This window comes from Canis aureus, chromosome 1 (assembly GCF_053574225.1).
Source record: "Canis aureus isolate CA01 chromosome 1, VMU_Caureus_v.1.0, whole genome shotgun sequence".
Lineage (NCBI taxonomy): Eukaryota > Metazoa > Chordata > Mammalia > Carnivora > Canidae > Canis > Canis aureus.
The window spans coordinates 60,083,332-60,105,949 of record NC_135611.1 but is presented as its reverse complement, the minus strand read 5'-3'; the positions used below and the strand labels follow the sequence as shown (position 1 = coordinate 60,105,949).

At 37.2% G+C, this 22,618-nt stretch overlaps 1 long non-coding RNA gene across 1 annotated transcript in view; it reads right to left on the bottom strand.

Moving 5' to 3' along the window:
• Positions 1-1,291: 1,291 nt before the first annotated feature.
• LOC144285838 (uncharacterized) overlaps positions 1,292-22,618 on the bottom strand; it is a 38,439-nt gene continuing 17,112 nt past the window's right edge. Inside the window, exons 2-3 of the long non-coding RNA XR_013354041.1 lie at positions 2,811-2,920; positions 1,292-1,436 (exon numbers count right to left, since the gene is read on the bottom strand). This is a non-coding gene — a long non-coding RNA (uncharacterized LOC144285838). The remainder of the gene's footprint in view (positions 1,437-2,810; positions 2,921-22,618) is intronic.

The window sequence follows — 22,618 nt, the reverse complement described above, 5'->3', positions numbered from 1 at the left end:
GATCAGCATCATGCCCAGCATCAAATGGGCATCTAATAACTGATAGAGTCAGCACTAAAGTCAGACTTTCTGACACCCACTTTTTTTTTCTGATACCAAATTTTTTATGTTCCCTTCATCATACTACTCAGTCACCAATATGCCGTCTATGCCCAGGAATTAGACAATGAAAACAGACAGATGTGGATACATTTTCAAGAGCAGTCAAAGTGAGATAGTTGCAGCGATTCAGCTCAAAGCAAGAAGCAATGTGGACATTACATGACACCACGATTAAAGCACATAACTGATCCCTGATCGTGGAAATGTGTGAGGCTGAGATAATTGGTTTTTCCAGCTCTTCATCCAAAACCAAGTAAAATTCACCAGTGGGCACTAAGTGCTAAAGAGATAGATGCTTGTCAGGAAGAGAAGAAGTCAGTGAAGGAAATAGCTTCTAGTGCATGGAAGTTACCTCTAATATACAAAACATTGGAGTGTTGAAGTAAAAAACAATTTAGTTTGACACCCATGCTACAAATTTGATTAAAAAAATAGGTCTGAAAGGCAGCTACTGCTTAAGATAAAAATATATGGGTTTTTCTTCTGTTCCTAAAGAAAACATCAGATGCTATTACGGCATAAAAATAATAAATAAAACTTAAAATATCACAGAAGCTGAAATTGTTCTGCAGACATGGCTGATTTTGATCCTATTCTAGTTAGCATGGTTCTGCCTCTGTGCACATTGTGACAGAGCAAACAAGATAACAAGAAGCTCAAAATGACTTTTTCTTTTTTAAATATTCTGATCTCTTGGGTTTAATCCAACCTTTAAGGCACAATAATAATAATTAAACTGTCAACACATTATACAACTAATTTGTGAGCTGCAATAATAAAAATAACAGGGTGAGGGCAAGATAAAGACAATATTCCTACAATTTAGAGAGCATTAACGGTTCAGAGTAAAATATAGCAAAATATATAAATTGGGTGGAAAAAAATCGAAAGAAGAATTCTGGTGAATGTCAAATCTGCTAGAGTATTCCTAGACTGTAAAAAACAGAAAAATCATAAAAATTTGGGGATACTTACTGAGGTATTCTAAACTAAAGAGCCAGATCTCTGCTTGACAATGGCTAGAAATGAACTAAAATTTAAGAATTTAAGAATTCTGAAATTTACTTTTCCAAACTTTTCTATGAAGCACATAGCATTACTCTATAGTACTGTATAGCTGTTCTAAATATTTCAAACAACAAGAAATAATTTCTACCTATAAGAAATAATTTAAGGTACACACCTGGTGTCTGACAAACATGGTCCTTAACTTCTGGAAGTCATATAACACCTCTGCTGAAGACTGTGTGGGGAACAGCAAAGTAGGCCAGTTACACAGAGGGAGAATCTATTCCCTGCTCCAGGCAGACAACAAGGTGAGCCTCCACTGCATTCTGAAATGAGCACCATGATAAATCATTGACTAAAATTTCCTTGTTCTCTAGTAGGCTCCTAAGAACTAGTCACACTCCGTTTCATAAAGAGGAAAGACTGTGACAGAGAATCAGTCTAAGCATACCTACTTAAACATCTTGATATTGAACATGTCACTTAGGTTACAGCTAAATGAAACCATCTGCCTGCCTTCTTATACCACGTTACTTCTCAGCATACTCGGTTCATTTCTGTGCTTTGAAAATGGCATAAAACATGTAGGAAGCAACTTACCTGCTATATAGTATTTTGTTAGAGTGCATTGCCAGCTGCATGAGACAAATACAATTTTCAAGGTCATTCCCATGGTAGAGAGAGTTAACAACTACATCGAGACCCAAGAGGATGGTGCTAATTAAACTGGCATCTAACAAGACATATTCTGTGAAATCAAGACTTCCTGCTGCCACAGCAAAATGTTCCACACTGTGTATTTTCTTTGATAGCCCTCTTTCTGGAAGTCAGTCCTTCCCTTAAATTACCTCTTCGATGCTATTACTACATCACTGGAACATTAGATGGCAAGGCAGTATAATGGAGTGATTGCCTAAGAGAGTGAGCTCTAGGGTAGGAATGCCTTAGTTCAAACCAGGATTCCAGGATTCCACTTTAGAGCTGCAATCGTGCCCAATACCACTAACTCTCGGGTTCTTTTTTTGGGTTTTCCCCCCATTTTGTTTTGTTGTAATATCTGAAAGGATAATAATGTGTATCTTACAGGACTAGTCTAACATTGAACTTTTAAAAATCTATGTGGAATGCTTAGCATCTTTCCTGAAATAAGCACTTAATAAAACTCCAGTTCTCAAAATATATTTGGCCCCAAATCCATCGTTGTTACCACATATGAACTGAATGCTTACCCTATGGTATATATTCTATCAGACTCAGGGCCTTCTCAGAAATTTCTACGTAGAACAAATAAGACTGCCTTTGTAGATATTTAGAGTCTTAGTATATTACCTGTCCAGTGTCTGGTCAGTGACCTTAGGGAAAGAGCAAAACAAAGCAAAAAAGATTTTTTTTTTTTAATTTTTATTTATTTATGATAGTCACAGAGAGAGAGAGAGAGAGAGGCAGAGACACAAGCAGAGGGAGAAGCAGGCTCCATGCACTGGGAGCCCAATGTGGGATTTGATCCTGGGTCTCCAGGATCGCGCCCTGGGCTAAAGGCAGGCGCCAAACCGCTGCACCACCCAGGGATCCCGCAAAAAAGATTTTTTAAAATATCAGCTGACCCATTTTTGTGCATGAATATCAACATTAATATATTGACCTTGTTTTCTAAAGAAGAAAAACATTTGTGCTTAAAATATCAGTTGATTCACACATACCACAGATTTTCTTTTCTCTTCTTGTTAACAGTCCACCAAGGATGTGCAATATGGCCTCAGCCATAGAATTTTCATGTTTGCTGCTTTTCCTGAGTTGATCATTGAGTTGTCTGAAAAAAAAATATTTGAGAATTGTTTAATATTTAATATGTCTTGATAAGTCTGCTAGCCTAAGGATTTCATGGGTTACTGAGCTATAAGACTTTCCTTATCTTTCTCCTTTTACCATACATATCAAGTGCATGTCAACATTTGACATCAAAAATTATAATTTCTAATCGGTCACTTCATACTCTATGCATTCAATCACCAATGTAGTATTTTACCGCGCAATTTTACCTTGGTGGAAATCAATTTAAATAATCTGATCTTTCTCAGACTTTACCCTATTTCCTGGGTGATTACATTTGTTTCTCTGACCAAAAAAAGTAGATTTAGCCATTCAACCCCCCACTTATCATCTAGTTTTTATGTCCAATAATTATGTGGAGAAAGAATACACATACACAAGAAAGATCATTAGATGAATGGAAGTATAATGAAAATTCCAAATGAGAAATAAAGTAATAATTCCTATAAAGATTTCAAGGATGGGAAGATTTCAGGTAATGCTTGAAATGGAAAAATAAAATGATATATTAGGAGGTAAACTCAAGCTCTTGTCTGGTCAGCAAGTTTATGAAGTATCACAGTCTCTGAACTAGTACGATTCAAAAAAACCCATAGAAATGTTTTCTGGCGTCTAAAACTGTAACAGATGGCACACCTAGGTATATGCCCATTAATGTGAGCTGATATATGCTTGCAGAAAATCAGTGTTATAAAGTGGTATACCCACAGGAGGCCTTTCAATATTGTAATACTCACTTAGACTCATTTCTTTTCCAAATAAAACATGGTTTTTCTATACTTTCTATGAAGTAGCAGCATCTTTTCCTTCAAAAGTTAAGATAAGGACCTACCAAGCTTTCAGGCTCAAAAATATATACATTAATTTATCAAAATTATAAATATTATATCTTGGATATTTACTTTTTGCTCTTCAAATATTCCCTTAAATCTAGTTTGTAGAGCTAGCTTCTGTCATTTCTCAATTGATTGTTCACAAAAGGAAAATCTTCTTTCATAAAAGAAAAATCTCCTTTCTCAAAAAACAATTTGAGATTTATGTTCATACCTTTTTATCACCCTTAAGGAGCCAGATCTGTTTACAGGCATCTCATTTAAGGAGAATTCTGATGTGGTGTGGAAGGAATTAAAAATAAAGGAAATTGATCTGATCTAATTTGATGTAACATAAGCCAAGTGGTTTATTACAGACAAACTCCCTCAACTGTGAGTTGTTGCCCACTAAAGGAAGTTTCATATAAATGATTACATGAATGGAGAGATGTAAAATCTGGTAGACACATCCACCACAATATTAATTTTCTTTTTCCATAAATGGTATCTCATACCCCATCCAACCAGATATAACCAGGAAAAGTCACTCAAATGAAAACTACAAAAATATTCTTATATGTACGTGATGAAGTTAATGATCCACATCTGGAGATTTGTGTGAGGATAAGAAGTCAAACTTTAAAACATAAATCACTGAAACCTATCAATCTCCAATCCTTTATAGATCTTAATCACCTCTATCACAAATATTAAACCAAAATCTTCAAAATGTCTCAATTACATGGTAAAGAGATTAAAAAGTATAGACAGTTCCATCCAAAGTCCATAGAGTTCTCTAACTCTCACCTACCTGGATGTAGATTAATGAGTTGTCATGTTGAATTCTTTGCCAGGCGTATGTATACATTTATTTATTTCAATATCAAATTATAGAAACAAGACAATTAGGAATCCTAAGTGGATGGAAGAAATTCTTGACACTGGGTTAGACCAAGGCTAGTAAAGTGGGAGTGTAGACCAGTGTGGCTCAATAAAGAAACTGAAAGATAATATTTAAAACCTTTTATAGAAGTTTGATATTGCTGGGACATTTTTATTATATTTTATAAAGTTGTCCATCCTCAATATATCATAAATTTAAAATAAAGGTAATGATGAAGAAGGAGGAGACAGAAGAAGAAGGAAGAAGAGGAGGAGGAAGAGGAGAAGAAAAAGAAGAAAAATGTGGTTAGACTATATAGGTCCTACTAATGTCCTGGCCAGGACAGAAGACAAAATAGAGGCAGAGTTGGGATGATTTTTGCTTTCTTGAAAGTTTAATCTAATACTGGCTTGTAAATGATGCTCTTCTGGGTAAAGACTTGGATTGTAATCCTTACTAGCTAAGTCATTTTGGGCAGTGCTGCTCTTAAACTCAGCAAGCAGGACCCCTCCCCTGGGCCACACATAGGCAACCTTACTCTTCAGAGCACAACTGGCCCTGAACAGTGCAGAGGTTGGGGCACTGCCCACTGCCCCTTGCAGTCAAAAGTCCAATATAACTTTTGAATCCCCCAAAACTTACTTACTAATAGTCTACTGTTGACAGGAAGCCATACTAGTAACATAAGCAGTCAATTAATACACGTGTACTAAACTTGTATGCTATATGTACTAAACAGTGTGTTCTTACTATAAAGTAAGCTAGAGGAAAGAAAATATTAAGAAAATCATAAGGAAGAGAAAATAATTTACAGAATTGTAACCTATTTTATCGAAAAAAAAATGCACATAGAGGGCCCGTGAAATTCAAACCTGTGTTTTGCAAGGATCAATTGTACTGTTCCTTAAAATATCTAATAGAGTGCCTGGAACTAGAGTCTTCCAGGAAGGGTGCCCTATACCCAAAGCAATCCACATGGATTCTATTCACCAGAAGCTCCTACCACCAGACTACCCACCTCCAGCCTGTTCCTCCCTTTCAGGGGCCTTCCAACCTTACACCTACAACTTCATCCCATCTCTTACATGTGGGGCTAACCAAATGCCACAAAGAGCCCCAGGACTCATGCCTATTATTTCTAAGGGGGAGCAGAATACATCACCCCAAAATGTGCCACTTTGGTAAATGGATTATTCTGGGCTGAGGACAATCACCGCCCAGCAGACTCAGGAAGAGACATTAACTGCCCCTCCCCCACCCGGCTTCACTGCCTAAAAGAATTTGGATAGAAGGCCTGTACCAGAAGAGACCTACTACCAGAAATAACTTTTTAATATCAGAAAAACTTATCTGCGTGGCATGGCAAACCTTGTTCACCAAACATTTGCTTTTCTCATCTTCCTGTGAATTGTCTTCCTCCCCTTTGAAGCCCCTGAACTATACCTCTTTCTCCTTAATTCTGGATGGTATATAAGCCTCAAGTACCTGACATCTGGGGAGTCTCATATTTTAATGGGGCTTCTATACATACATTTTTCTCCTGTAAATCTGTCTTATGTCAATTAAATCATTATACCCACTAAAGAACCTAGAAAAGTTTCCCACTCTTACATTTCCTTCAGGAGCCACATGAAAAGCCTGGTTTAGAGCAGCCTGGCTAGTGGATTGTTTCCAAGTTATTTAAGATGTCTCAAATTGTTTTAATAGACAGGGGCCCAGGAAAAAATGTTTGCCCCTATACACATTCTCTGTCTCTGTCTCTCTCTCTCTCTGTCTCTCTTTCTCTCTCAGGCAGCCCTGACTTCAAACAAATTGAAGCCTCCATTTCCTTGTTGGTTAAATGGGGGGAAAAAATAATACTTATCATGTTGTTCTGAGAATCAAACTGTGTAAAATACCCAATAAAGTGCTCGATCCAATGTAAGTTCCCAATAAACAACACTGTTACTTCTAATATTGTGTGTGCATTTCTTAATACACATAGATGTCTAATAAATATTCATTCCCTCACATCATCATCAAACACCTAACTGACTCCACAAGGACCTCAGCTCAGTCCTCATTTCCTCTTTGTTCTAACCCTGGTTCTAGCTCTCCCTGCTGATATCAGGGAGATTTTCCCATCTTCAAATGGAGTTCCCTTATGTGGCTCAGTGTAGTCGGCCACGCTAGGGTGATAGATTTGCAGCATGTGTGCAGAAATGTTGCAAGCTGATTGGTTAACAAAGCGTGTTTCATCCATTTGTGGGCATTTATATGCTTCCAGGTGAAGGATGTATTCTCAAGTTGGTAGCAGACCCTTAATCAGACTTTGTCTTACACTGGTCTCATTCCCTGAAGTCTGTTTCTTGTCACATCCCTGTAGGCATTTGAATTTGTGAGTTTCTACACTTCAACTCCATTAGCTTCTATCCTTATTTAGTATTGAGGAACAGAAAGACAAATAGTTTACCCTCTTGGCTAGTGACACAAAGAGGTCCCTTTGCTTACACAGTTGCCCCGCCCATGACTTTCTTGGTATGTGGTCCTCTGCTGCCCCCTAAGGGCCTCTGCTCACTTTACCCACTGGCCTTGGTTGAGGCCACTGAAACCATTAATAATCCTTCTTCTGGATTCAGTGTGTGGAATGCAGTGCATGGAGTGTGTCCTGGAGTAATTTACAAAGTTATATATCATAAAGGATGATTTTGAAGCATAAAATATACTCCCCACCTGAAAGTGTTCTTTTTGTCAGATCCTTTTCATAGATTAATCCCACTTTCTTGAAATATATCATCACTTCATTAGTTGTCTATCTATAGTCCCTGCTAAATGGAGAACACAGGCAGAGCCATATAATCCAGCCTGGCCATGAGGAAATGGCTCCAAAAAAGAAGAATTCCTACTTAGACTCACGTAAAGTGAGTAGAAAATAGATATGCGATGAAGAAAAAGCTTAGAGTTGTTAAGGAAATGATAATAGATCATTGTGGATAAAGAGCTGAACATTGTACATAGAGATGGGATAATGAAAGAAAGTGGGAAAAGAGGAAATTGGAAATGCAAGTAGATACAGAGCATTAGGAGCCATATTTAAAAGTTTATACTTTATTCTAAAAACACTAGGGATCCACTGGTGGGTTTTTTTTTTTTTTTTTTTTTTTTTTTTTATGATAGTCACGGGGAGAGAGAGAGAGAGAGGCAGAGACATAGGCAGAGGGAGAAGCAGGCTCCATGCACCTGGAGCCCGACGTGGGATTCGATCCCGGGTCTCCAGGATCGCGCCCTGGGCCAAAGGCAGGCGCTAAACCGCTGTGCCACCCAGGGATCCCCACTGGTGGGTTTTAAGCAACAAATATTGTGTTCAGGTTAATATTTCTGAAAGATCACCTAAGAACACTATTATAGCAATCCAGGCATGAGAGGATGATTGTCTGGACTAGATGAACAGAACTGAGGAAAGTAGATAAAGTCTGAAGATATTTAGAAAGTAAGATCAAGAGATACTGTGAAGAAAGAGGTGAGTCAAGGATGATCAAGTTTCTGTTTTGGATCACTGAGTACATATGGTGGTAGAATTAATTAAGATCAGTATCTCAACACAAAAATATGAACCATATAAGAAAAAATATATAAACATTGTCAAAATTTAAAATTTCTGCTCTTTGGGCACCAGGGTGACTCAGTTGATTGTCTGCCTTCGGCTCAGGTCATGATCCCAGGGTCCTGGGATCAAATCCTGCATCAGGCTCCCTGCTGTGTGAGGAGTCTGCTTCTCCCTCTCTCTCTCCCCTCACCCTTCCCTGCTCATCTTCTCTCTCTCTCTCTCAAATAAATATATAAATCTTTAAGAAAATAAAATTCCGCTCTTCAAAAAACATTATTAAGAAATAAATCAAGTTAACTGGGAAAAAATATTCACATAATACATATATCTGAAAATGACTTGTTACCAATTCAATAAGACAAGCCAATAAGAAAATGGCAAAGATTTGAACTATATATGTTTTTGTGTATAATTACACAAACACTGCACACCCATTTCAATGGCAATTTAAAAAAAAACTGACAATGCCAAGTCTTGACAAGAATATAGAATAGCTGGAAATCACATATATTGCTGGAAAAAATGTAAAATTATACAGTGTCTTGGGAAAACAATTTAGTAGTTTAGAATAAACCTAAGTATGCACTTGCCTTGCCATATAACCCAACAATTTACTTCTAGGGATTCACCCAAGAGAAATAAAAACATATGCCTCCACAAAGACTACAAACAAACATTGAAACAGCTTTATTCAAATGGCTAAACCAACTCAAAATTTAAGGTAGGAAAATTGTGGCATATTTATACAATGAAATACTAGTCATCAAAAGGAAAGAAATAATCTATTGAAACACAAAACTTAAATGAATATACATAGCACTTCAAGTGAAAGGAGCTACAAACAAAAGTGTACATACTGTATGATTCCATTTAATATGAAACTCTAATATAGGAAGCGAATCAGTGGTTACCTAAACCAAGGTAGCATGGGTTGAGTGGGAAGGGACATAAGAGAACTTTTGAAGGTGATGGACGTGCTTTGTATCTTGATGATGATGGTGTTTCATGGGGCTTTAAATTTGTCAAAGTCCATTAATGTGCACTTACAAAGAGTGCATTTTGTTGTTTAAGTCAATAAAGCGGACTTAAACAATAAACAGATAAATACTTGGTAAATTAAAAGGTCATAATTGACAATTCATGAGCTCCACATGATGAAGTTTCTTTGGCTTCCTTATCTCTCTGGAGCCCCTTTTAATTGAATTCTAGTAGAAAAACACAATGACGTGTCTTCACAGTATTTTGAAGGATAAAAAAATCAATTTTCAAATGTTTTTTTAACTAATGTGTGATACAAAGCATTAGTTATCCCTCAATCAAAAAAAAAAAAAACCTCTTTAATTTAGCCTATAACTTTCAGAATATTTTCACTCAATGAACCTTTATGCAGATATCATCCTTTCTAATAAATAGCCTTGTTGAATCATCACAAAAGTGAAAAAAATAACAAATGAAAGTGGCAGAATGAAAAAGAGACTGTACTAATGATCAGTGTTAATACAACCACCAAACAGCTGCTCAGCTCTTTCCAGAACTAGCCTTACCCTCGACTACATCTTCTTTAGCCTTTCTCTTCTGACTCTGGACCATCTGTCATTTGGCAGATAAGCCATATTCGGAGACATCTATATTCAACTACCATTCTCAAACCCTGTGAGTATGCACTAATTCTAAACAAGACTATGATGATCTATTTTAACATTTTGTTTGCCTTAGTTTCATTTAAAATTCTGTCACACATGGGAAAAACTTAGATTTCAGTAACAAAATGCAGCATAATTGCCTCTGAGAAGGTTCCCTTACCTTCTGCAAGCTTTTAGTATCAATTCAATAAATTTTCAAGCCTTGCAAAGAAAGAGAATACCACATAATTTCCTCTAGTCAATAATGAAGATTCATTGGGGATTCAGCTAATTTAGAAGCCTCACAGATTTTAAGCATCTGTAGGATTTTTCTCCTTAGCTACATTTCAATCTCAGTCCTGAATATAATATTTTAATTAGTTATGTCCATATTCAATTATCATTTTCCTGCTTTCCAAATGTTATATATCACTCATGAGAAATGGAAACCAAATTCTCTTTCTTGATCTTTGAAATAGCCCAGAGTGCTCAGGTAATTTCCAAATCTATTTTCTCACTTGTGTAGGGTAAGAAAATGAAACGGACCCAGCTTGCTGAGCTAAATAGGAAAAGTTCAGAACTGAGATGAAGAGGTAAATTATCATTTCCAATACATCAAATCAACAAGTTTATAGACAACCTAGGAAATTCTACACCTTTCTACTGAACTCCCACTGAACATATCATCTAAGATGAGGGGGGAAACATGGAGGCAGTGTTATCTTCCTATATGACTGTTCCTAGGGGTCTATTTTGTTTAAACCAAGGATAGCAGGTCATTACTCTCTTGATAAACTCTCCAGTTTATGCTCAGAGCAGTCAAAATACTTGATTTAAAAAATAAAATGAAAAGAGCCCTTACATGCGATAAAAACCAATTTCGTTTTAATTCAGAAATAAAAATAGAGCCTAGTGCAACCAACTGTTTACTCTTCTACTTAACCATGTTTTTACATTCCGGTAGAGAAAGACCAGTTTACTCTCTGCACAAATGCAAACATTTGAAATGACCACAGGGCACTGTGTGAGAGGTTCCCAAAACAGGACAATTGCCTTCTTTCTACTACTGTTTCCATTCCCTCCCCTTTTTCAATTTAGAGTGTTTGGTAACTTGCCCATTCGCCTAAGAATCAGCGGGTATAACTATCTTTAAGGACAAGATTGTGCTGTAAAAATAACCAGGTAAGAGACAGGGTGCTAGTGCTCCCATCACTAGAGACCAGTGGCAGCTTCTGGCACACACAGCTGGTAAACAGAACAGCAAGCCAAAGACCAAGACAGTTCAGATGTTAGAATGCTTTGCTTACCAAGAAAGCACCTACTATATTTGAACAAACTTTTACACTTAAAACAAACATGGTGGAACTGAAGGCAACGCATATTTTAACTACACTTCCTCTGAAAAAAACACTATTCCGACTAAACATCTAAATAGACTCATGACTGCAAACACTTGGGAGAACTGTAATGGTAGGCGCTGCAGCCTCGCCACTGGAAAAATATAAAGGCTAACAAAGCCTGACCCTGTCACCTCCTGCTACTCACTCTTAAGCCCTTTCCTTTCCAAAGACCAAGCAAGGAAAAGTGGAAATAAGAACAATCATTTTTCGTTACTGATGGAAATAGAGTTTTATGAATATGCAGTTTCACTCCAGTCCCCAAAATCTGTATTTAGGATCCTCTTATTAAATAAAATCAGGCTCCACTTCAGTTTTCAACAGTGACACAAATAAACACATTCATACTCACATGTATATAGAAAATGCACACATAATTTTTGGGGAAATTCAGAAATCCACAGCACGTGCTCCATTCAATTCAATTCAATGCACAAACATGCCTTTGGCCTGTCGAGGTGTGTTATGAAAAGCACAAGTTATATTTACTTTCCAGCTTTTAACCCTGCCTCGTCACCAATGTACAGAGTACTCCTACCTTTCTTACTGTCTATAATGTCATAAATATTTAGAATTAAGCAGAAAAACCTGGCCCTAATGTTAGCAAGTAAACAATCCAATTAAAGACAGAACAAAACAAAACAAAACAAAAAAACCTCAGCTGACTCTTATTCTACAATTCAGAGTTGGCTTCTGGTGCCATTTATTTTTTTTTTAAATATTTTTTTTAATTTTATTTATTTATGATAGTCACATAGAGAGAGAGAGAGAGAGAGAGAGGCAGAGACATAGGCAGAGGGAGAAGCAGGCTCCATGCACCAGGAGCCCGACGTGGGATTCGATCCCGAGTCTCCAGGATCGCGCCCTGGGCCAAAGGCAGGCGCCAAACCGCTGCGCCACCCAGGGATCCCTTCTGGTGCCATTTAAATACATAGGATCAATGCCCTTAAAGAAAAGTCAAAAAAAAAAAAAAAAAAAGTCAAAAAAAAAAAAAAAGAAAAGTCACACTAAAATTGGTGCTTTTAATTCTCGTCAGTAAAGCTATCCCCTTACTTCCTGAAATAATGACTTTCACGGAACAAAATTTGATAAGGAGCCCCAAATTAGAATCAAAAGATAAGTTGCACAAAGCTACAGGATACATTTTTTCTGTAGTTGTGTGTGTGTGTGTGTGTGTGTGTGTGTGTGCGTGTGTGTGTGGTTTTAACCTCTGCTTTTCTAACCTCTGACTAAAGGAATAATAACCTAATATATTTTTTCAAGAAACAGTGACAACTGCTGTCACCCTTTCCTTCACTGTGTAGAAACGGGACAAATTCCAAAGCCATCTCTGGTACTATAATTATTGGATTTTGCTTTCTGCTTAAGGTTTTCATTATTGTATAATGTTGTTACAAATGAAGGGAAGAGATTAAGAAGTAAAAGAGGAAAATCTCAATCCAGAACACTGTTTTTTTTTTTTTTTTTTTTTTTTTTTTTTTTTTAAGTAGCCTCCATGCCCAATGTGGAGCCCAACATGGGGCTCAAATTTACAACCGTGAGATCAAGACCTAAGCTGAGATCATGAATCAGAGATGCTCAACCAACCAAAAGCCACCCTGGTGCCCCGTAGGACATTTTTAAGAAACTTGTTCTAGGAGGTGGTTAGGGGCCCACCTTCAGCTCAGGTCATAATCCCAGAGTCCTGGGATCAAGCCCCAAATCCTGCTCCCTGCTCGGGAAAGAACCTGCTTCTCCCTCTCCCTCTGCCTTTCCTCTCAGCTCATGCTCTCTCTCTCTCTCTCTGTCTCTCTCTCTCTCAAATAAATAAAATTGAAAGAGGAAAGGAAAGGAAAAAGGAAAGGGAAGGGAAGGGAAGGAAAAGAAAATATTTTAGTGGAGGAAAAATAGAACTCTTCATTTTCCTGCTGCCACATGTGGCTCAATCCGCAAGTCCCCAGCCTGCTCCTCCCTGGTTGAGAACCCCCCCCCCATCCCTGTTCCACCACTCTCAGCTTATTCCTTTAAAGTCTACTTCATTACTCTAACTTCTTGATTTTATCTACTCTAAATTTCCAGGTTCTCTACCTGCAAAGCTTTTCATCCACATTTAAGGAGTAAGCAGCCTCTTAGTGTCCCTTGGTATGCGGCCACAGCCTGCAACAGTGACATTCTGTGTGTTTAGATGCACCTGAGCTGACGTGGATTCAAAGTGCCCCAGCAGCAGCATCTTTGCACAGGCGGGACAATTATATATCTATGCCCTTTCAGGGAAGAGAAAGGAGACCACCCGCCCCAAGCCAGTGCCACCAGCTAGCTCTCCTCTGGTTCTTTACAGCCCCCACGCAGCTGTTCCAGCGCAGAGGGAAAGCACAGCTGCCTCAGTTTGACTCACACCTACAGGGCTTTTCTTCATTCCCTCTCTCATTTCCATGATCCCCAACTGCTTGCATCTCTCCTCCCCTTTTATCTGTATTAGAGGAAGTACGAGGCTGTGGGCAGAGCCCTTTTATCTTCCTGTTTAGATCAGACATGTAAATAAACACATCTGTTTGGCTAGGGCACAAGCAAAGCCTTAAATAGTAGCATTGCCGAAAAGACATCGCTAAGTTCTGCTCAAGAATTATTACAATTAAGATTTCTCATGACAAGGCAGCTTTCATACAGCTAATCAAACAAGACATCATCTCACAAACCCACTTGCCTCCTTTTTGCATATATGAAAAATGCTGTTACTTAGAGAGCCCTAGAAGGCAAGCAATTGCATAGAACAGCCAAGTAAATCCATGTTCTCAAAACAGGGCACCACGGAGAAAATCACAGCCCTTTAAAATAACAACTCTCTCTAAAGCAGATAAAATCCTTGAAGAAAAAACCAAAAAACTGCTTTAGAGAATTGAAGTTGTTTTCATGAATTTCTCTCCTTCAATCTATTCGGTATTTTTTCACAAAAATGGATGTCAATACTAGATATGTATTTTGTTATTTGTGAAAAAATACATCTCTCTCTCTTTTTTTTTTTAAGATTTTATTCATTCGTTCATGAGACACAGAGAGAGGCAGAGACACACGCAGAGGGAGAAGCAGGCTCCCTGCCAGGAGCCCAATGCGGGACTCGATCCCAGGACCCCGGAATCACAACGTGAGCCAAAGGCAGATGCTCAATCACTGAGCCATCCAGGTGCCCCCCCAAAAATATATCTCTTGAGGATTGTCTACTTTATTAGTACTGAACAGATTATTAACCAATTTTTTAAGCTATCTTTCTTGAAGGGAAATTTAATGGTTCATGTTTATTTCTTATGTTTAAAAAAACCTAATCCTCACTTACATAACACCAACATCATCCACATTTATACAATACAATTTGTTCATTTAGGTACTTCCCAAACATTTTGAAAAGCTTTTAGCTCAGTTTCTGTTTTCTTGTCCAGGGCCAGGTACAGTGCTATCTAGAAGAGAAGACCATCCTCTGTTATGTAATTGTACCCATTATTTAGCCAGCATGGCCACCAGGTCAATGGCTAGTCTGCAGTGACCATGGCACTTTGTCATACCACAAATTAGCTGCAGGCAACTCTCAAGCCAGATCAGCCCAGAACATTGCCCTGCACTCTTCCCAAGTGTTAATCGCCTTTCTGAATGTCAGAGTGCCAAACATGTGGACAAAAAGAATTCCAGCCAGCCTCCCTAGGCCAATTCACTCCACCGGTTCACTTTTCATGAGGCTGGGTCATGTCACCTGTTTACTTTCTCCTACTGTGCTACAACCTTCAGATGGTGCACATGCTGAATCCTACCCCCTTATCCATCTGGCAAAGCCATACTCCTGAGGCCCAGGCATCTCCTCTAGTGCAAGGCTGTGATGATGCCAAACAACACTGTTTATCTTTCTTTTTTCAATGCAACCACCAGAACCTGTACTCACTTTCTTTCTTTTACCAAACCTCTGATTACACTGTACTATGGTGATTTGTTTGCATGTCCATCCTTCTCCCCTGCTCTCACTTTTGCTCTAAAGTTTCTTCCGGGGCCTAATCTCGATACCATTCCTCAGCCTTCCCTGAAGGCTCAAGTTGGTTTCCTCATTATATGCTCCCATTCTGTGCTGTTCTCTTCCTTTATATAAAATCACATCTGTCAGCATCTATACAATTTCTATTTCCCAGAACCTTAAGTTCTCTAACTAGAGGGACCTTGACAGCCTTGTTCACAGCTGCATACCCAAGGCCTGGGACAGTGCTTGGAATCCAACAGTTCTTAACTGTTTGAAAACATGAAGTTAACAAATGACAGCATGGTAGCTTCTTGAGTGTTGGAACTTTATTCAAGTTTTTACGCCCAAGTCAGTGAGCAACAATTTTCTGAATCAATGATCAATTTAGCAAATTATGTGTTCTTCACTTACACTCTACAAATATAGTCAAGTTACAACAAACTTGATTCTCCAGGAAAGTGTATAACTTAATTTCCCAAAATTTGTAAGTATCACAGATACAGCAAAGTAGAGTAAAGCACTGGGAATTGAGTTTTTTTTTTTAAGTAAAAATTTTTAAACTCGTAGTATCTTGAAAATATTATACCACGCCATAAAAATTTGTTCTGATATATATCCAGCAGCTAAACAAAAGCCAATACATATTCATGCATGTTTGTCATCAAGCATGGAAAAATAAAATCACAGGTAATTCAGAGTAATTCAAGCCTTGACTTTAGTTTTACTTTCAATATTACTTTCTACTCATACTTGCATATTTTTAAAAATAATCAATTAGTCATAGTCAACATTTATGTTCAGAGACCATATGAGGCAGTATGGAGAAATGCAAAAGAAACAGGAGGGAGACAGATGGCTCCATGTAATATACATAATAAACAGTCCTGCTTTGCTCTGCCTTACTTGAATATTATGCATTCAATCCGTAATGCTTTATATTCTTTTGCATAGGTGTGGGTTTTCTCCTCTGATTAGACCTGAAATTTCCTGGCAACAAGTACCTTGACTTTTAGTTAACTCCTTTCCATCACCATTTATCCTTCCTTTTTACTGTACCAATTCATACCTTCACTCACCCGATGTTTTGAGTGTCTGCTGTGTCAATTGCCCTGCGAGACACAGGATATACAGTAGAGAACAAGATAAAGTCTCTGCTCCCATGGGGCTATACTGAATGTGCATGTGGGAGGTGGGGCAAAGCAAAGATTAAACAAGCAAACAAACACATATGAAAACTTTAGCTGGAAAAGTGCTATAAAAACACATGTATAAGGGATTAGATTAAGGGATTAAAACTAATAAAGATTAGGGTTATTTAAGATGAAATGGCCAAGGAACATTTAAGCAAACACCTGAATATATTAAGGAAACCTTGAAAAATCTGGGTAGAAAAATGTTGTAGGCAGAGAGAACAAAAATGCAAAGGCCCTGAGGTGGTAATGAGCCCTGTGAGCTCCAAGAACATCAGAAGGATGGTGTGGCTGAACCTGAGTGCATAAGGGGCAAAGGAAGATGAGGTTAGAAAGAGAAGATCATGGAAGTCCAATCTGGGCTGTGATAAGCAGTTTAGATTTTATATTCATGTGACAAGAAGCTTATGGAAGGTTTTGAGCAAGGGAGTAACATAATCTGATTTGTCTTTTAAGAAGATTACTGTGGCTGCCATGTAGCGAATATACTAGCAATGTTGCAAAAAAATGGGAGCTGGGTGACCAATCAGGAGATATTACAATGGACCAGGCAAGAGGTGGGAGTGCTTTGGGTTGAGGTAGAGAGAAGTGGTTGGATTTTTAATGTACTTTCAAAGTAGAGCCAGAAGATAGGACTCGCTAATGGTTTGCATCTGAGTTGTGAGAAAATGAGAAGAATCAAGGAGGACTTCTAGGTGACTGATCTGAGGAGTAAGAGTTCTGATATGTGGAAGACTAGGGGAGAAGCCTAAAATAGGGTTTCAAGAGCAGATGCTCCATAAATGCTAATTTGGTAATTGAAAAACAGAAAAGTACAAATTAATAGCATTACAAGCTGTTTATATAAGTGATAATAAGTACATAGCCTCAAATTCCAAATCTGCAGCACTTTAGAAAGTAGCAATAGTAATCAGAGCAAAAACTGGAATAAAATAACATCCTGAGATATATCATCTTTAGAGAGTACAATTGAAAATCACTGCAGACAATGGTAGGACCTTAGCTTCAAATTTCACAAATTCTAAGAGCTCTTACATTAATTAAAATTAGTTTGAAATTATTTGTTGAATCATTAGCAATACTTTAATTCATTTATCTCTCATGTATTTAGCAGAAAACATCACTGTTTAGCATTGGAATCTCCTACCTCTAGATACTGATGCTCTCAGAGGAGTTCGAACAGACAAGCTAAATCATCTTTATTAATTGTCATGATAGTAATCAGCTGAGAACTTTCAACTTGACCTCTATGTAGCATTCAGAACAAATAAAGATTCGTTGCTACGATATCTTAATAACGTAAATATCCATTCCATCAAGCCATGCTTTTGAAATTCATCTCAGAGTTTAATAGGGAAGTACCAGCTCCTTAATTGGTAAGGTTTGATTAATATGTCCTTTCTTACATCCACATGGCCCATTTGCAGTAGGTTAAATTTGTTTCATTTTTCAAGTTACAACAGTTTAGGGATTTCTGCCTCCCTTTCATCTCTGATATAAAGTTTTGCACCTAGGCAACATATACTAATCTATTTTTAGTGATATTCTAGCCACTTAAATTCAAGACTCTAGACATTTAATAAAACATTTATTTCTTGGTGGTTGTATAAAGATCCAAAGACTAGACACTGAGGTAAAAAGCATCATTTCATTTGTATAGAATTTTTCAGGAAGGAAAATAGGGGGAGTTTTCTTTTACTATTTATCACCTAAGATTTGAAATTTTTGCCACTACACTGCTCAGGAAACCCTAAGGATAGTTTCCAATTGGTCCAAGTTACAATAATCTTGTGAAGATTTACTGCTGAGTTTCATGTTATTGGAAATGAAGGAAATTCTACTCACAGTCCAAATACCAAATGCAGCTTCACATGGGGTCATGCAGCATCAATGTGCCACAGGCTTTATCATAAATCAGATACTCTGGAACAAATTTGGAGTGTTGACTTCCAGAGTGTCCACGTAATATACTGTGCCTTTTTTTTTTTCTTTGAACACACAGAGGGCAGTTGTAAATCACATACTAACTTAAAAACCAAGAGACCTTTTTTTTTTTTTTTTTCTCCCTGGAACAAAACTAAGTTAATGGCTATTCAAGAAAATACTACCATCGGAAAGGAGTGGGGAGTCCTTAGAACATAGGAAGAGACATATTCACTCCTTGGGCATTTCTTTCTTCCTTCCTCCTTTTATCTTTCTTTCTTCCTTTCTTTCTTTCTTTCTTTCTTTCTTTCTTTCTTTCTTTCTTTCTTTCTTTCTTTCCTTCCTTCCTTCCTTCCTTCCTTCCTTCCTTCCTTCCTTCCTTCCTTCCTTCCTCTCCTATGCCATATCCTGTCCCACACTGTGGCATACATTTGTCTTCATTTTATTTCGAGAATTAGTTTCCTTTTCTATAACTATTGGCTGGTAATTTCATATGTAACTTGCATAATCATATCCATAGGCTATGGACAAACTTTGTATCACTAAGTATAATGATTTTTTTTTCATTCTTTTTTTCTATCAAACCAGCATTCCTCTTCTGTGGTGATTATCTTACCCTTTGCAGACAGTTGCAGAGGTCTTTACAAAATCTCTTTCGTGGGGCTTTCTTCTGAAATGTCTCCTTAGCCCTGATAAAAACCTGGCATGTTTGCCCAAAGCTGCCACAAAACTTTGTGTACTATTCACTCTCTACAATTGAGAAGTCCTCATCCTTGACATCAAACTGTACACCCCAGAATGGGACTATATGTGCCTGGAGCATGAGATATTTTTTCCTAATTCACACAATGGGCCAGCAACAGCTCTATTTTAGCCTCACAATCTCTAGAAGTATAGATTTCCTTCACTTTGACACACTGGCAATTCTACTAGTCTATTTTCCACAGTAAAGTCTGGCACCTGCTTCTGTGCCTTCAAAAACACCAAAGTACACAATGAAATTCTCCCAATATCTTCCTTACCGTACCCAACTCTGATCCCATGGTAGAACTAGGGCCTACTTTAATGTGAATAATGAATATAATCAGTCAAAATTCTAAATTAGAATTAACTAATCAAATCCAGCTATATATTCGAAGTTAATATCCTTTGTATTTATTTCAGGAATATTTAGGTTCCATATACAAATTTATTGATAAAGTATTTTTAGCAACTTAAATAAGAAAAAACTCAAATGATTTTCAATACATTAAAAAAGAGTATTTGATTAAATTTAACATCTACTCCTAAAAGAAAATTTCTTAAAAACATGAATAGGAAGATGTAGTATGTTAAAAATCAATCATAATTCTTCCAGCCATCTTCACACTTAAACATTATTTGCACCTCCATTAATGCCAGTATTAGTTTGCCAAAGATAATAATTTTCTCCACAAATAATGTGCACATGATTATTCTGAATCAGACAGCTAATGCAATTAAATACGAAAATGAAATTCAAGTGAAAAGTACTAAAGTATAGGAAAACATTTAAGAATTTATCCACCTAACTTCATATGAAATTAGACCTCTTACTTGAAGAAAATTATAAAATTTTACTCAGATGCATATAAGCAAAATAAATATGTGGAAAACATGCAGATTATGGATTAAAAAGGAATATCTTTATAAAGATACAAATTCTCCCCCAAATTAAGCTATAGATTTATTTCAGTTTTAGTCAGAATATTAATATTTTTTCATTGAATTGACAAAAATTTTCCTAAAGATCACTAGATATCCAGGAAAATTATGAGAAAGAATAATGAAGGATGACTTTCCTTCCAGATTCTAAAATGTAGTCTAAATTTATCATAATTTTAAAAGTATAGTACTTTTGAAATAAAGAAGAATAACATAGGGGCATCTGGCTGGCTCAGTCAGTCAAGTGTATGCCTTTGGCTCGGGTCATGATTCCAGGGTCCTGGAATCAAGCCCCATGTCAAGCTCCCTGCTTAGTGGGGAGCCTGCTTCTCTCTCTCCCTCTGCTGCCCCCAACCTGTGCTCTCTGGCTCTCTCTCTCTCTCTCTCTCTGTCAAATAAATAAAATCTTTAAAAAACAAGAATAACACAAATATATAAAAATGGCAGATAAAGATTGATTTTCAAGCTGATATAGAAAAGATGAATAATTTAATAAATGGAGTTGGCACAATGAGTGAGAAATGTGGAAAGAAACCAGGTAGATTTCTCTCCATCCTTACTCTAAACTAAGTTGGAAATAAATTAAAGATTAAATTTAAAAGTAAAACCATAGAAATACCATAGGATCCAGTAATTCTACTATTGGATATTTACCCAAAGAAAATGAAAACACTAATTTATAAAGGTATACATACCTCTATGCTTACTCCAGCATTTACAATAGACAAGATATAGAAGCAACTGAAATGTCCATCAATAGATACACGGATAAAGAAGATATAATAGGTATATATCATACATGCACACGATGGAATATTACTCAGCCATAAAAAAGAATGAGATCATGACAACACAGATGGACCTAGAAAGTATTATGCTAAGTGACATAAGTCAGAGAAAGACAAATACTGTATGATTTCCCTTACCTCTGAAATCTAAAAAACAAAACAAAAATCAAAGGAACAAAAGGCAGAAACACACCCATAAATATATACATACATAAATACAGGGAACAAACTAATGGTTGCCAGAGAGGGGGAGGTGGGAGAAATGGATGAAGTGAGTGAAGGAGAGTGGAAGATACAGGCTTCTCATTATGGAATGAATAAGTCATAGGTACAGCATAGAGAATACAGTCAATGGTACTGTAATACCATTGTACGGTGACAGAGGGTAGGTACACTTGTGAATATAGCATCAAATATAGACTTATCGAATCACTATGTTGTACACCTAGAACTAATGTAATATTGTGTGTCAACTATACTTTGATAAATAATAAAAAATGTCCAATATAAGAGTGCTAATCTTATAGTTAAGATTAATCAACTCTAAGCATATAGAAATGATATTTACATACTTAGTATATTATATAATATATTATATAATGTTATATTATATATAAGTATATTATATAATTATATTAGTATAATATAAGTATATTATATAATTTTATATTATATATGCAAAATATAAAGATGATATAAAATGCAATAATCATTAAAGAAAAATAGCTTTGACCTCACATGAATGTAAACATGTGAATTAGACACCTATTAAAAATGACAGTATTGACACATATACAAACAAAGATTGTGTGCATTTATAGCATGAGCTCATTTTCAGAAAAAATCAATTAGTTTATGTTATTCAAATAACATGACTGTATTATACAATTATAAAGTTGGGTGTTTAAAAACATAATTCTTTTTCCTTGAACTGATTTTATTTCCTAATTCTAGATCTCCAAACAGTCAGACTCATATCAGGCAATTTAATTTAGCTCCTACATTACAGTTCTACCCCATTCAGTGATCTAATAGACAACTTAGATTGTATACATCAGTTAGTTTGGTTCAGCAGTGCATCCGAGACACTTTTTCCCACCTCATCTTCTGGCTTTCACCATCCCAAATACCAAGCACCTGATTTCCACTGCCAGCAAATGGCTGCCTCTCCCTACTGTAGAGACCATATCTCATGACCGTGTCATTGTAGTCTGTGACCTCTTGGCCACATCAGGAGGGGCTCTGGCGGGGGCCACATTTGGCTGCAGGCAGTGACTGGAAGGATGACATCTCAGAGATGCAGCTGCTCTGCTATTCTCTCCTCCTTTGCCCTGCCAGCTCACACATTCACTGGCTCCCCCAGGTAGGTCATGAAGTCCATGTTTTAGTCCATTGTCATGAGCAACTCCCTGACATGTCACTCCTGAACCAGGCGACACTTTGGAGACTGGGACGGTTGGAGGAGGCCCCTCTGACATCTAAATGAACCAGGTGGCTATCTTCCTTGAATTCCCGATGCAGGATGGTGTGGGGCACATCTGCCCAGCCACCACTTTTAAAATGCAGCTGGAAGACAGAACATCCATCTCCTTTCCTCGGGTACCTGCGCACTCCCTTGGGGATTCTTATATTTCCATCTTTCTTTTCCATTTAGCATTCAGCACAAAGGATCAGGGGAGCAAAACAATAGCAGGCTGGTTTTCCCTTTCTTTCTCATCTAAAAGTCAATTCTTCTCTCTCTACACTCAACATGGTTCAAAGCCCTCTATGCATGAGGAAGGGAAGATAAAGGAGCTCCTCAGTTCTTCATCCTGACAG